Source organism: Sus scrofa, chromosome 17 (genome assembly GCF_000003025.6).
Source record: "Sus scrofa isolate TJ Tabasco breed Duroc chromosome 17, Sscrofa11.1, whole genome shotgun sequence".
Lineage (NCBI taxonomy): Eukaryota > Metazoa > Chordata > Mammalia > Artiodactyla > Suidae > Sus > Sus scrofa.
In genome coordinates this window covers 16,560,689-16,574,549 of record NC_010459.5, presented here as the reverse complement: position 1 = coordinate 16,574,549, position 13,861 = coordinate 16,560,689, and the positions used below count along the sequence as shown (strand labels likewise).

The 13,861-nt window shown below is 36.4% G+C and overlaps 1 long non-coding RNA gene across 1 annotated transcript; it reads right to left on the bottom strand.

Annotated features, from left to right (window-relative positions):
* LOC106506603 lies at positions 10,100-11,245 on the bottom strand. Its single transcript, XR_001302018.2, has 3 exons — positions 11,157-11,245; positions 10,902-11,010; positions 10,100-10,483 (listed from the first exon to the last, which is right to left on the bottom strand). It is a non-coding gene; the product is annotated as an uncharacterized LOC106506603 (long non-coding RNA).

Here is a 13,861-nt window from a genome sequence, read left to right as displayed (position 1 = left end):
TGAAAAAATCATCAAATAGATTATTGCTCTTGTTTTCAATTCTAAAAGTTTATAAAAGATAAAAAACAATAACAAATAGTGCAATAAAGATACAGGTACACTAGCCAGATTTAGCAAATGTTAATATTTAGTCATTTTCATTTTGTTTAAATAAATTAATTAAGGCATTACAGATAAAGTTTTCACTTTTCCCTATGCAGAGGCAAACATTGTAATGATTTTTTTTATATCTTTCCAGTTCATGCTTTTAAATTTTTTTTAGAAAATCCATAATTTATTAATTAATACATGATATTAATTGCACTTAATTTTTATATATGTTATAATACTGTGTGTATCATTTTGCAACTACATTTTCCAATGAACATTATATTTTTGAAATCTCTTCATGTTAATTCATATAAATCTTATATACATATACACAAGTAAGTAAAAATGTTTCATATAAGTGTTGCATAATATTGTATTATTTAATTTTAACACCATATCTTTATCCATTCCAGTTTAATGGGCATTTGTTTTCAATTGTTTACTCCTCCATAGAAAGTCACACAAAAAGCCCTTGTTACATTATCCTAAGTGTAAAGCAGGATATCTGTTTTATCATTTAAAAAATTCTGTGCAATGTGATTAATTTTTCCTTTTTGTAGATAAATTGAAAAGTGTATCACCTTTTTAATTTTATTTTTTTCCAGGTTTGTTGAGATACAATTGACTTAGAACACTTTGTGAGTTTAAGGTGTATAATGTTTTGATTTGATATAAGCATATGCTGTGGAAAGATTACCCCATAAGTTTGGTTAACACATCCATCACCTTACATGATTACCTTGTGCGTATGGTGAGAACATTTAAGATCTGCTCTCTTAGAGACTCTCAAGTATAAACACAGTATCATTAACTATATTCACCATGATCTGCACAAGCGCCTCAAAACTTATTCATCTTATAATTGGAAATTTGTACACTTTGATCAATATTTCCCCATTTCCCTCATTTCTCCACTCCTCCTAGCTCCTGTCAACCACCACCAGTCTACTCTCTGTTTCTCTGAGTTCAAATTTTTTAGATTCCACATACAAGTCTCATCTCTCTTAGGAAAAAAAACACAATGCAATACAAAGTAGGAAAATGGTTTCTCCAAGTGACCCATCTGGGATGATGGAAGGGCATTAGCATTAGAAGGAAGGAGGAAAGACTTGGTGACCACATCCACATGTGATTCTCAATCTAAAATGTTATAGGTATGTGGGTGAGATGCTCTCATGTAAGCACTTTGTTTCAAAACAACTCAACATTACTAACCTCAATAGTATATGTTTTTTAACAAGTCAACTTAAAAAAAATCCATCAACATGTCCATCAACAACTGAATGGATTAAGAAGATGCTGTCCATATATACAAAGGAATATAACTCAGCCATAAAAAAGAACAAAATAATGCCATTTGCGGCAACATGGATGCAACTAGAGATTCTCATACTAAGTGAAGTAAGTCAGAAAGAAAAAGACAATACCATATCATATCACATATGTGGAATATAAAATATAGCACAAATGAACCTACAAAACAGAAACAGACATAGAGAACAGACCTGTGTCGCCAAGGGAGAGGGGAAAGGGAATGGAATGGACAGGGAGTTTGGGGTTGGTAGATGCAAACTGATACATTTAGAATGGGTAAAGAAATGAAGTCCTACTATATAACATAGGGAACTATATTCAATCTCTTGGGACAGAACATAATGCAATATAGTATGAGAAAAAAAAGCATGTGTATATCTATCTATCTATACATATATAGATATTGAAATAATACTGTAAATCAACTATACTTTAGTAAAAATAAATAAATTTAAAAAGATATACATATAAATAAAATCACAAAACCTCTAAATTGTATTTTATTTTATTTATTTTTTTATTTTTTGTCTTTTTGTTGTTGTTGTTGTTGTTGTTGTTGTTGCTATTTCTTGGGCTGCTCCCGCGGCACATGGAGGTTCCCAGGCTAGGGGTTGAATCGGAGCTGTAGCCACCGGCCTACGCCAGAGCCACAGCAACGTGGGATCCGAGCCGCGTCTGCAATCTACACCACAGCTCAGGGCAACGCCGGATCGTTAACCCACTGAGCAAGTGCAGGGACCGAACCCGCTACCTCATGGTTCCTAGTCAGATTCGTTAACCACTGCGCCACGACGGGAACTCCTAAATTGTATTTTAAAAATAAAAATAATAAGCATAAAAATTCACTGCAACAGAAAAAAATAGTTTCAGTAAGAACATAGAAGGAAAACTTCCAAAATTTCCTCAAAGTGTGGATATTCCTAAAATGATAGCTATAAAGTACTTCTCTCTTTGTTACATAACCATTAGTTGTCTTGAAATGGCCACCAATATAAATGGCTCACTCCCTTGGGGAAATTTGGCTTAAAATTATTTTCTTCTATCCCTTTTCTTCAACTTGCCTTAAACATTTGGCTTCACATGCTCTACTGCATGTTAATTACCTAAAGAAATTATCTGGATGTATAATTATCTGGATGTATCTTTTCCTTAATTTAAACTGTAAAAAGTTTCATCAAACATATGACAGAATTTTCATTTAGAAACATAATGGAATGGGATGATACATTAAATGTATGAATAGATTGATTTTTATTTTTGTCTGTAAACTAGAACAGCAAATGCTATAAATTGGTAACTGTATCAAATTAGAGCCCATAAGAGCTAAATCTTTTTGTTAAAATTGCAATAGTTGCCTTCCTGGTTGAAGTGGCATAGAAGCCCTTCATGCTTTTCTTTGATGGGAAAAAAAAGTGCTCTACAGTCTTCAGAAATGATTTTTCCATGGTTCCTATAAGAATAAACCTCCATTATAATTACTGGGGTATTTCTATTTAAGGGCTATATTAAAATAAATTGTTTCTTTCAAGGGAGAAAGGAGCACAGAAAAAAAAATCCTTCTATAAATTTTAAAAATGAGAATCTACCTGAATGTTTGATTTTGGTTTGCTTTTGTTTTTTGTTTTCAAGGGACATTTGTACAGGACTCATTACATGCTAAGCAGTGCTTTGAGCACATTTCAAGCATAATGTCATTTGATCCTTATACTATCTATATGGCATCCCCATTGAAACCATAAACAAATGGAGCCACAGAGAAGTAAAATAACTTGCCTAGGGTCACACAGGCAGGGATTGGCAGAGCTGAGTCTTGAACCCAGCAGCCCATCTTCTCCATTGTTGGACTGGGCTCATTAATAATATACATTGGAGTTCCTGTTGTGTCACAGAAGAAACAAATCCAACTAGTACCCACGAGGACGTGGATTCTGTCCCTGGCCTTGCTCGGTGGGTTAAGTATCGGTGTTACTGTCAGCTGGATGTAGCTCGCAGACATGGCTCAGATCAGAGTTGTGGTTATGGCATAAGCTGGCAGCTATAGCTCCAATTCGACCCCTAGCCCGGGGACTTCCATATACTGTAGGTGCAGCCCTTAAAAAAAGCAAATACACACGCACACATGCGCGCGCGCACACACACACACACACACACACACGCACACACACACACAAACAGCTGTGGGGATCATAATACCTATAAAAGTTGAGAAACTCAAATGGCAAACTTGTGAGGGTGTGCCAGATCTGAAGAGGAAGCTGGACAATTTCTTTCACGTGTAATTTCTGTAAATAAGAAAATGTATAATGAGAAGACATGTTTACATTTCCTTAAGGATGATTTTGCTTGCATCCAGCTAAGAATTTCTTAAAAGTTAGGGTCATCATTCAGGCTTGTACAGCTTCTCCCTATTAGGTTTGGATGTGACCAGCCACGGAGGCAGGAGGTGGGTGAAATGCTTCCTAAGTCTTGATTATGACCTTTGGGTTTTCTAACCAACACCATCTGGATGTGCTCTTGTCTGGGCCTGGATCTGACTTTCTTAATGCTAAGACTTTGCATCTACTTAGACCCTTAACCAGAAATACTACTCTAAATATTTCACATAGATGTTTTTATCCTTGTGAAATGTTTATATTTCTTTTCAAAAGAACTAAACTTGGTCTTATTTTCATTCCTTAAACTTGACATTCCCTGAACTAAACTCCCTGAACCTCCCCAAGACTTACTTCTTTGAACTAATTCTTTTTTTATTTCTTTATTCTTGTGAAATTATACATAAATATACACATATGTATATCTATTATAAGCATTACATGTATATACATACATATATATACAGAGAGAACACATGTGAATAATTTGTTGATGGGCTTCCTTTTTCCATATGACATAATTCCTGACAGAATAATATGGTTCTCAAGATCCAATTGTATTTGTGGCCATGTCTGTATGCTATAAAGTAATTGAACTGCAATTGGTGGCAGTGGTTCTGTCTGCCTTTATAATAATACTTTTGGGCTGTATCACATCTGGCTAAAATGCAAGCTGCTGGCTGGTGACTGAGTTTTTTACCTGTATCAGGGGTAATTTCCCAAGCACACATCTCTACTAGTTGATCAAAATAAAAGGAAAAATTAAGTAACTTATATAATCCTGGGCTTTAAAAACTGGATTAAATATTTCCACCCAATATTATAAGCATTTATTGATTAAATGACTGGAGAGTGTTAGTTAAGGTTAATTTTAGAGGCTAATATTCAGGATTTTTCCCCCCCTAAATCCTCCAAATTGAACAAGGTATTTATTATCTAGAACTTATTTTAACAGTTGTGTATGTTATTAGATTTGTTTTAAAATTGTCCTTTGGGTAGCAGAGGAATATATTCTGTGATTTCAGTTCTTTCAAATTTGAGACTTGTCTCTAACCCAGCATATGGTTTAAATTTATTAACATCCATTTTACTTGAAAAAAAATGTGTATTCCCTAATTGTTGTGTTGAGTGTTCTTTAAATATCAGTTCTGCCACCTAATTGCAAATGTTCATATTTGCAATATTCTTACTATTTTATATTTACTTCTTCGGACAATCACTAATATTTGTGGGTTAGTGTTCTTTTCCCTTTCATTTCTATCAATTTTTGCTTCATGCATTTGAAACTTGTAACTGGGTGGATGAACGTTTGGTCATGCCTTAGCTTCGTAAGTTTCATATTCTATTTTATTTCTTTTTGTTATTGACTTGTTTGCTATATATCTTTGCTCTATTTTTGACTAATGGTTTCCTAGGGTATACAATATGCATCCTCATTTACAGTCTACCTGAAATAATATCATATCATTTCAAATGCAACCAAAGAACCTTACAAATGATATACTTCCATTTCTCCTCTCCTGTTGTTTGTGACATTTTATTTCTAAGCATATTGTAAACTCACAGTGGATTGTTATTATTTTTCTTTAAACTCAAAGTCAGCATTTTTTTAATTCTAAAGGACCAGATAGTAAATATTTAAGACTGTGCAGGCATAATGTCCCTATCAAAACTACTGAAGCCTCCTATTTTTATATGAAAACAGCTCTAGACAACATATAAACAAATGGGTGCGACTATGTACCAATAAAACTTTATTTATAAAAAGAGTCAAGAGATTTATTTAGCCTATGGGCTGTGGTTTGCTGGCTTCTGCTTTAAACAACCAATTATCTCTTACTGACATTTGAACAAAAAAAAAAGGAAAAAAAAAAAGCATATTCGCCATTTCTGGCTTTCTTCATTTCTTTGAATGGATTTGAGTTTTTATCTGATACAATTTCCCTTCTGCCTGAAGAATTTCCTTGAGTATTTCTTATCAGGCAGTTGTGCTGCAAAACAAACAAAAAAACTCCAAAATAGAAACAAAGACAAACTTCTCAGGATTTGTATGTCAAAAAGGACTTTATTTTCATTTTCAAAAGATACTTTCAGAGGGATCAAGATTTTTTTGTTTGGTAAAATTTTTTTTTCTTTCAATATTGCAAAGATTCCTTTGTTTTCTGGCTTGAATTGTTTCTGATGAAAAGACTGGGGAAATTCTAATCTGTTTATAATGTGCCTTCCTACTTCACCAACTCCCCTGTCCTCTGACTGCTTTTAAGATCTCTTCACCGCTTTTCAGAAATTTTATTATGATATTCCTTGATATAATTTATCCTGTTTGGTTTATTATGTTTCTTGGATTTATGAGTTTATACATTTTGTCAAGTATAGAAAATTATCAGCTACTTTTTCTGCCTGTTCCCTCTCCCTTTTTTCTATTTATAGTGGGTTGAATAATGCGCCTACTAAAGATATCCATGTCCCAATCTTTGGAACCTGACATATGTTACCTTGAATGGTAAAAAAAATAACATTTTACTTCACATTTGCAGGTATGATTAGGTTAAGGATTTTAAGATGGGAAAATGACTCTGGATTATCTGGATAGGTCCAGTGTAATAAAAATTTTTATAAGATGGAGAAAGGAGGGTTATGTGATAACTGAAGTAGAAGTCAGAGTACTAGTCTTTTGAAATAGAAGATTGGACACAAGCCAAGGAAAACAGGTACCCTGCAGAAGCCTGAAAAGGCAAGGAAATGGATTCTTCTCCAGAGACTCCAAAAAATGAGTGAGCTTTGCCAATACCTTGATTTTAGCCCATAAGACCCATTTCTGACTTTTGGCTTCTAGAAACTTGACAGTAATATTTTTTAAGCCATTAAGTTTAATTTTATATAGCAGCAATAGCAAAGTAATAAAGGATCCCAATTATACGTATATCAACTGCTTGTTACTGTCCATAGGCCGCTAAAGCTCTGTTCATTTTTCTTCTGTGTTTTTTACTCTGTGTTTTATGTTACATGACTTCTATGGCCATGTCTTGAAGTTCACTTATCTTTTATTTTGCAGTATCTAATCTTGTTAAACTCATTTTCTGAATAAAAAAAAAATATGGTAACTTTTTTTTTAGAAATTCCTTGCAGTTCATTTTTATAGCTTGCATTTCTTTCAACATGACATTCATCTTTTAGTTTAAATCTTTGAGTATATTTATAATAACTTTTAAAATCCTTATCTCAATATTATCACCCTTCTTTCTAATATTTTTTTGACATATTTTTATTCTGGGGATAATTTCCTGCTTTTTTACATATCTCATCATTTTTGATTAGGAAACAGACATGGTGGAAATTCCCTTGTGGCATAGCAGGTTAAGGATCTCGCTTTGCTGCAGCTGTGGCTCAGGCTGCAATTGTGGCATGGGTTTGATTGCTGGCCCAGCAACTTTGACATGCTGCTGATATGGCCATAAAAAAAATTACATGGTGACTATAATGTTTTTGATAGTTTGGAGTTTGTTGTTTACCTTAAAAAATGCTGAACTTTGTTTTGGCAGGCACTTACGTAACTTGCAAGTCAGTGCAATCCTTTTCATGCTTTTTTTTTTTTTTTTTAAGTCTTTTTGTCTTTTTAGGGCTGTACCTGCAGCACATGGAGGTTCCCAGGCTCAAGGTCCAATCAGAGCTGTAGCTGCCAGCCTACGCCACAGCCACAGCAATGCGGGATCCAAGCCACGTCTTTGACCTACACCAGAGCTCATGGAAACACTGGATCTTTAACCCACTGAGTGAGGCCAGGGATCAAACCCGCATCCTCATGGATGCTAGTCAGGTTCACTAACCACTGAACCATGACGGGAACTCCCTATTCATTCTTTTTAAAAGATTTGTTAGGGGCATGTTTACTCTTGTTGCTGCATTAATTTTACTACCAAGATTAACTCTTCTAGGCTGTCTACTGAATATCCCATGCATGCAATTCAGGTTACCACACTCCTGCTTTCCTGCTGGATAGAACTTACATATCTTTCAGCTCTGTCTCCAGTCTTGGAATTGTTCAAGTTAAATGTTCCTTTGAATTACTTGTCCAGCATGAGGAAATTCTACCCTATCCACGTGGGTCTTGGTATTTAGAAACAGGCTCAAAAAGACTCTAGCTATTGATATTTGGGACTCTTTATCAGGACAGCCACATCATCTGTACTATCCTGCCCCCTAAAATCAAGTTTTCTCCACCTATCCACATCTCATAGCAATCTTCTCATTTCACTGGGAAATTCTATCTCTGCTTGGGCTCTCCTTTGCTGTGCCACAGTCTGTGACATGCCTCCAGGAAAAAAGCTAGTGGATTGTAAGGCTCATCTCATTTGTTTTACTTTCTATCTTACATCACATTCTTGCACTGCTGGCTGTTCAATGCCCACAGCCACTCTTTTATATATGTTGTCCACTATTCTAGTCGTTTCTACTGGGCAGACAAATTCAGTTAGGCAAGGCGGAGATCTCTATTCCAACTAGTGATTTTTATATTAGTTCCTCCAAGATGATTTGGATTAACCAAGATTGATTTTAAAACTGTGTCATGACCAGCTAGTTTCTTAATGCTTCTGTTTTTCATGTCAACGTGAGTTTTATAAGAATGTCTACATCTGTATAACAAGATGTGAATATTTTTGTCTTGTGAATAATTTCAATTTGTAGGCTCACCAAACCCACTTGTAAATTTGCAACTCAAACAATGGAAAATAAAAAAATTAAAATATGTCATCTTTTATGCTGTTTCAACTAGGAATTTGTCCTTGGTACAGGGGAAGATAAGTATTTTAGTCATGCAAATGCATGACCACTTAATGAAATTGTAAATATATTTTTTGTGCGACTTTTTTTCCGCAAAGACAAGTTAATTCTTCCCTAACCCTCTTCTTTCCCTCTTGATAAAAAAAATGGTTTAAACATGACATTCCTATCCCACTGTTCCATGTAAATAAGTTTCCTTTGAGGCCGATATTTGCTCTGTATGAGTGTCACATACTTATTTTTCTATTCACTGACTGTTTTGTTGGTTAATCTGGGTCCCAATTTTCTTCATGACCTGTAAAATTGTCTTTTCCAACTTCTTGGCAGCAGCAGCTTGCAGCCTTGGTGATGTTTCATGTGGCCTACCTCTTGCCTTGGCTAAGCTCAGATCATATGTCCATCATCGGAAGTATACAAAATGTGGTCTAACCATGAAAGAGTCTTCCAAGACAAAATCATAAATAGAGATGCTTTAGTTTAGAATATTTAGAAATATCTGTGCCATCTGTGAATACAGAATTTGCCAAAGAAAAATAAGTCGGAAATCTATGGTTTTCCTTTTGAACTTCCAATTAAAATGGGCCCAATATTGAGGTAATTCAACCACAAAATATATTTTAAAAAATAGTGTTAATTATAGCTATTCTGGCTTTCCATATACTGTTTTCTTCTGTGATTACAGCATAAACACTTCTGTGTTTTCATTTTCTGTGTAATCACTAAAAGAGATCCTTAAAACTTCTGAGAAAAGAATAGTAAAAATAATAGTTATGAAGTAGGATAATAATTTACTGTGTACACCCCTTATATATTATCTTAATGGTGAGAATATTAGGAGCTTAACAGTATAATTTATTAATTATATTATTTTACTGGTCATTTTGCTAGTATTAAATATAAATTTTGAAAATTAATAGTCTTTTAAAATGATGGCTTAAAGAATTAGATATTGGATGATTTAGTCAAGAAGTACTTGGAATAATCTGGGGCAAGGAAAAGGAGGATTGTGGGAGGAATAATTTTTATTTAAATATTTTACCTTAGCTATTCAAATCTAACCAGAGAGATGTGATTAGGGAGCTTGGAAATTCTTGAGCTCCGTAGCCTCAGATAGTTCACATATCACTTAAAGTTTAAATATATTTTAAGTTCAAATAAACAGGAGAGCTGGTGATAAAACATTTTAAAATGCATAGAATAATGCATCTTATAAGTATGTTATACTGCCTGTCTAACTCCCTGCAATGGAGAATAATGCAAATAAACTGCCGTTAGAAAAATAAACTATCTTCGGGTAGATTGTGACTTCTAAGTTAAAACAGTTTGGTTGATGCAGAGTATTTCCTTCATATTTAATTATTTCACTAGGTAAAAATATAGACAATACAAAATTATATAAAATTAAAAATACTCTTTCTCTAGTTATTAATGATAGTTGCTTTAACGAGCAATTCTGACATTACAATAATTATTATAATAAATAGTGTTTCTTTCTCACATCATAGTCTATTATGGGACAGGTAGCTCTTCTGGGTGGCCTTTCTCCCGTACTAACTCAGAACTCCAAGCTATGATCTGGGGTCTGTGTTCTTTCCGAGGCTTCCTTAAGAATCCTATGTAAGGATCTTTATGACAATCCTACAGATATGGTGTTGCCATTACCACCTCACAGAGGAATAGACCGGTTAACATCCAATAAATAAAATGTCACACACTTATATTTCCTCCACAACAACAACTTGGCAACAACTCACAGTCAACGTGTTTTTCTGGGAACTATGGAATCCAAAGCAACATGCCAAGGGACATGGGAGAAGCCAGTCAGTGCTTTGCATATGGACCTTGATCCTGGCTGTGGACACTGCAGTGATCTGTGAGCCGGCTGGAGAACACCCTCTCAGATGGTCATTCATGGATGAGAGAGCCTTTGTGAAAGCCCAGGTTTCCAGCAGAAAGGTTCCAGCACCATGCCGAAGGAAGAAAAGAAATAAATAAATAAATAAATAAATAAATAAATGAGTTGTGTGCATTGGAGAGGGTAAGAGAAATATTTTACTCCATCAGCCCTCCCCCAAGAAGGCACAGCTCAGGGCCAACAGAGACCTCCTTGGCTTGAGATTTCTCCCACGGGGGAAAGCGAGCATATGAGTGAGTACATGTTTCCCTAGCTGTGGAGGATACTGACAAAGCTATGTCTCTCCCCCATCCACTGAGTAGTGAGCTAGCTTCTTAAGTAAGGGGTGGGAAAAGGCTGGGAGAGAGGCAGGTAAGACTCTTGCTGGGCATCAAAGAGACAAGGATTTAAAAAAGAAAAATTAAAAAAAAAAAAAAACAAAACACAACCCAGGAGTTCCCTTGTGGTGCAGCAGGTTAAGGATCTGGCTTTGTCCTAGCAGTCGCTCGGGTAGCTGTTGTGGCACGATTCAATTCCTGACTGGTGAACTTCCACAAGCTGAAAGTGAAACCAAGAAAAAAAATTAAAAAAGAAACATGGATTCTACTAAGCAGGTCATAGACTCCATCAAGAAGCCCTCTGACAAGCCACTGGGGGCATCTTGCCCAGGAATACCCCTTCAGGACACTGCATACCTCACTGACCTGCTGTAGTGTCCTTTGTGTTCTCCCAAGGGCAGCCAAAGTGATCCTCAGCAGGTGCTATTGAGCATGTGCAGAAAGCCTGCCCGAATCTGCAGGACAGGGAGCGAGGACAAGCTTGAGCTTTAATACAGCCTTTGGGAAAGCAAAAGGAGGCTGTCACCACCTGGCCTGGTGTGTTGCAAGATCAAGAGAAGGCACACAAGCTGAAGAATTCTGCCACAGAGGAAACACAAAGCATGGAGCAGGCGTGTCTACTGAAGGGCTGAGAAAGCCTCAGACTCTCTAGCAGGGTCATCAGAACAGATTCCTCTCCGAAGCCAGTCAGTAAAGACTAGAGCAGATAACTGCCACTTCAAATAAGAAGGCAGCAATACAAGATTTTAAGGAAAACAGAAAATCAAGGAAACATGACAACTGTAAAAGAAACACATTAATCTTCTACCAATGGACCCCTAAGACATGGGGATCTGAGAAAAATTTCAAAATAGCTAACTAGCTGAAGGAAGCTCTATGAACTGCAGGAAAACATAGAAAGACATTTTAATGAAATCAGACAATAAAATCCACAAACAAATGAGAAGCTTAACAAAGAGGTAGAAATTATAAAAAAGAACCAAACCAAAATTCTGGATCTGAAGAAGACAATGAATGAAATGAAGATATAGCTAAGTCCACAGAGGAATGGAACTGTTTCTGGGCCAGTAGCTGGGATCACGGTCAGAGTCCTCCACCTGGACTTGGGTCTGCCTTCTCAAATGGCCCTTCTTGGTCATGGGCTCCACCAGCATTTTACAATCTCCTACTTAGATCCCAGAGTTCCCACAAAGGCACTTTTGTCCGTGGATAGCTGTAGATGGAAAAACAATATGGGGCCTCCTCTTCTACCATCTTGCTAATGTCCTTCCCCAGTATTCTTTTTATTACCTGACCATCTATCTGTGAGGTAGTTTAGAAAATAGAGCATTACACATTCCCTTCTAGCTAAATCATCTAGCAACATAATTCTAACTGAAGATGTATGCACCAATTTGCTGGTCACAGCAGTGTTTGACCTCTGAGAGCTGCTAACTGTCCCTGTTACAGTTTTCAGAAAGATGCTTCTCTTTAAATATTTCATAGCAAAACTAAGAACCTATCAGGCACATAAGGAAAGGAAGCCTCCAGTGATTTTTTTCTGGTCTCTTCTCTTGATGGGCGGGATTTTACTAACTCAAAGTCATTACCTTTCTTCCAGCATCAAAAGTTCCATGTTAATCAAATATTATACTTTTAGTTTTAATATTAGATTATTAGCTGAGCAGAAAAGTAACTTTTTTGAGAAAAAAACTTTAAAAAAAAATTCTGGAATCTGGATGGTGGGGCATTCAGAATCTAGCAACAGTGGAAAATCATTATCATGCCCAGAGCTGAGGGGAAGGGAAATAAAAAGAATGAACAGATAAGTGGGAAGTAGAACAAGGGTTGAGAGATGGAAGTAGAGGATGGAGCCATGGCTAGAAGTGCATTGTGGGAGGTGGGAGGAAGAAGGTAAGTGCCTACCACTGGTCAAAGCCAGTTGGAAGCCCAAGAACAAAAGAACTCAGATGGTAAATTCTGCAGCCACTGAGCTAACAAGGAAGTTGATCAGAGGAGGGTGAAGGTCAGATCTTAGGGAAGAGTAAAATTGAGGATAGCCACCAATATAGGGCAAAGTCTTACCTTAAGGTAAAGAATAGTTCTGAGTTCTCAAACATCTGTGTGTGTGTGTGTGTGTGTGTGTGTGTGTGTGTGTGTAAAGTCCTACTTCACCTAACATAGGATGAAGGAGTTTTCAATATTTCTGTAAGTGGAACATGAAGGACTAAGGCTTTGATTCCATTTCATACTTTTCAGCATTGAATCCATGTGCCGTGGATCTGGGTATGGTATGGCAGGCAGAAAATGGAGCTGGTGAAGAAAGTGATTTTAACACTTAAAAATCTCGTGGTAAATTAAAGATGGTTAAAAAAGCCTTTACTATTTCTCTTATTGTGAGGTGGTATTGATTCCTCTTCCCTCTTGAATCTGGGCTGGACTTAATGAGTTAGTGGACCAATTGGACATTGCAGAAATTATGTTTGGGACTCCTGAGGCTCAGGCTTCAGAAGCCTTTTAGCTTTGACCTGTGTCTCTTGGAATTTTGCTCTTGGGACACGCCCTCTCCAAATGCAGTGGCTATACTTTGAGAATGCCAAGCCTGGTGGGCAGCCCACGTATAGGCACCCTAGTGAAAACCCCCCAGCTGTCAATCCCAGACCACACCAAATCTTAGCTGCAAGGGTCAGCCATCTTAGATGTCCACCCAGGAGAGCCTTCCGGTGACTGGAGCCACACTTGCCACCCAACCACAACTTCCTGGGAGGCCTCAGATACCAATTTCCCAGCTGAGCCCTGTCAACACACAGAGTTATGAAACACCATAATGAATTGCAGTTTTAAGCCATTATGTTTGGGGGTGGTTTATTACTCAGCAACATGTACGTGGAAAGAAAAAAAAAAAACTGCAAGGAAATAGCTTCGAAATTTCTGGAAAACCTGGTGAAAATAATCAGTGATCACTTCTCCTATCACTGACTTGGAAAAATAACTTTAGGGTTTAGTTTCTAATTAATATTTTTATCCAAAGTTTAGGAAAAAATGTGATAATAAGTTTTTAAATAGACCCTCTAAACTGGGGCTATTGTAAT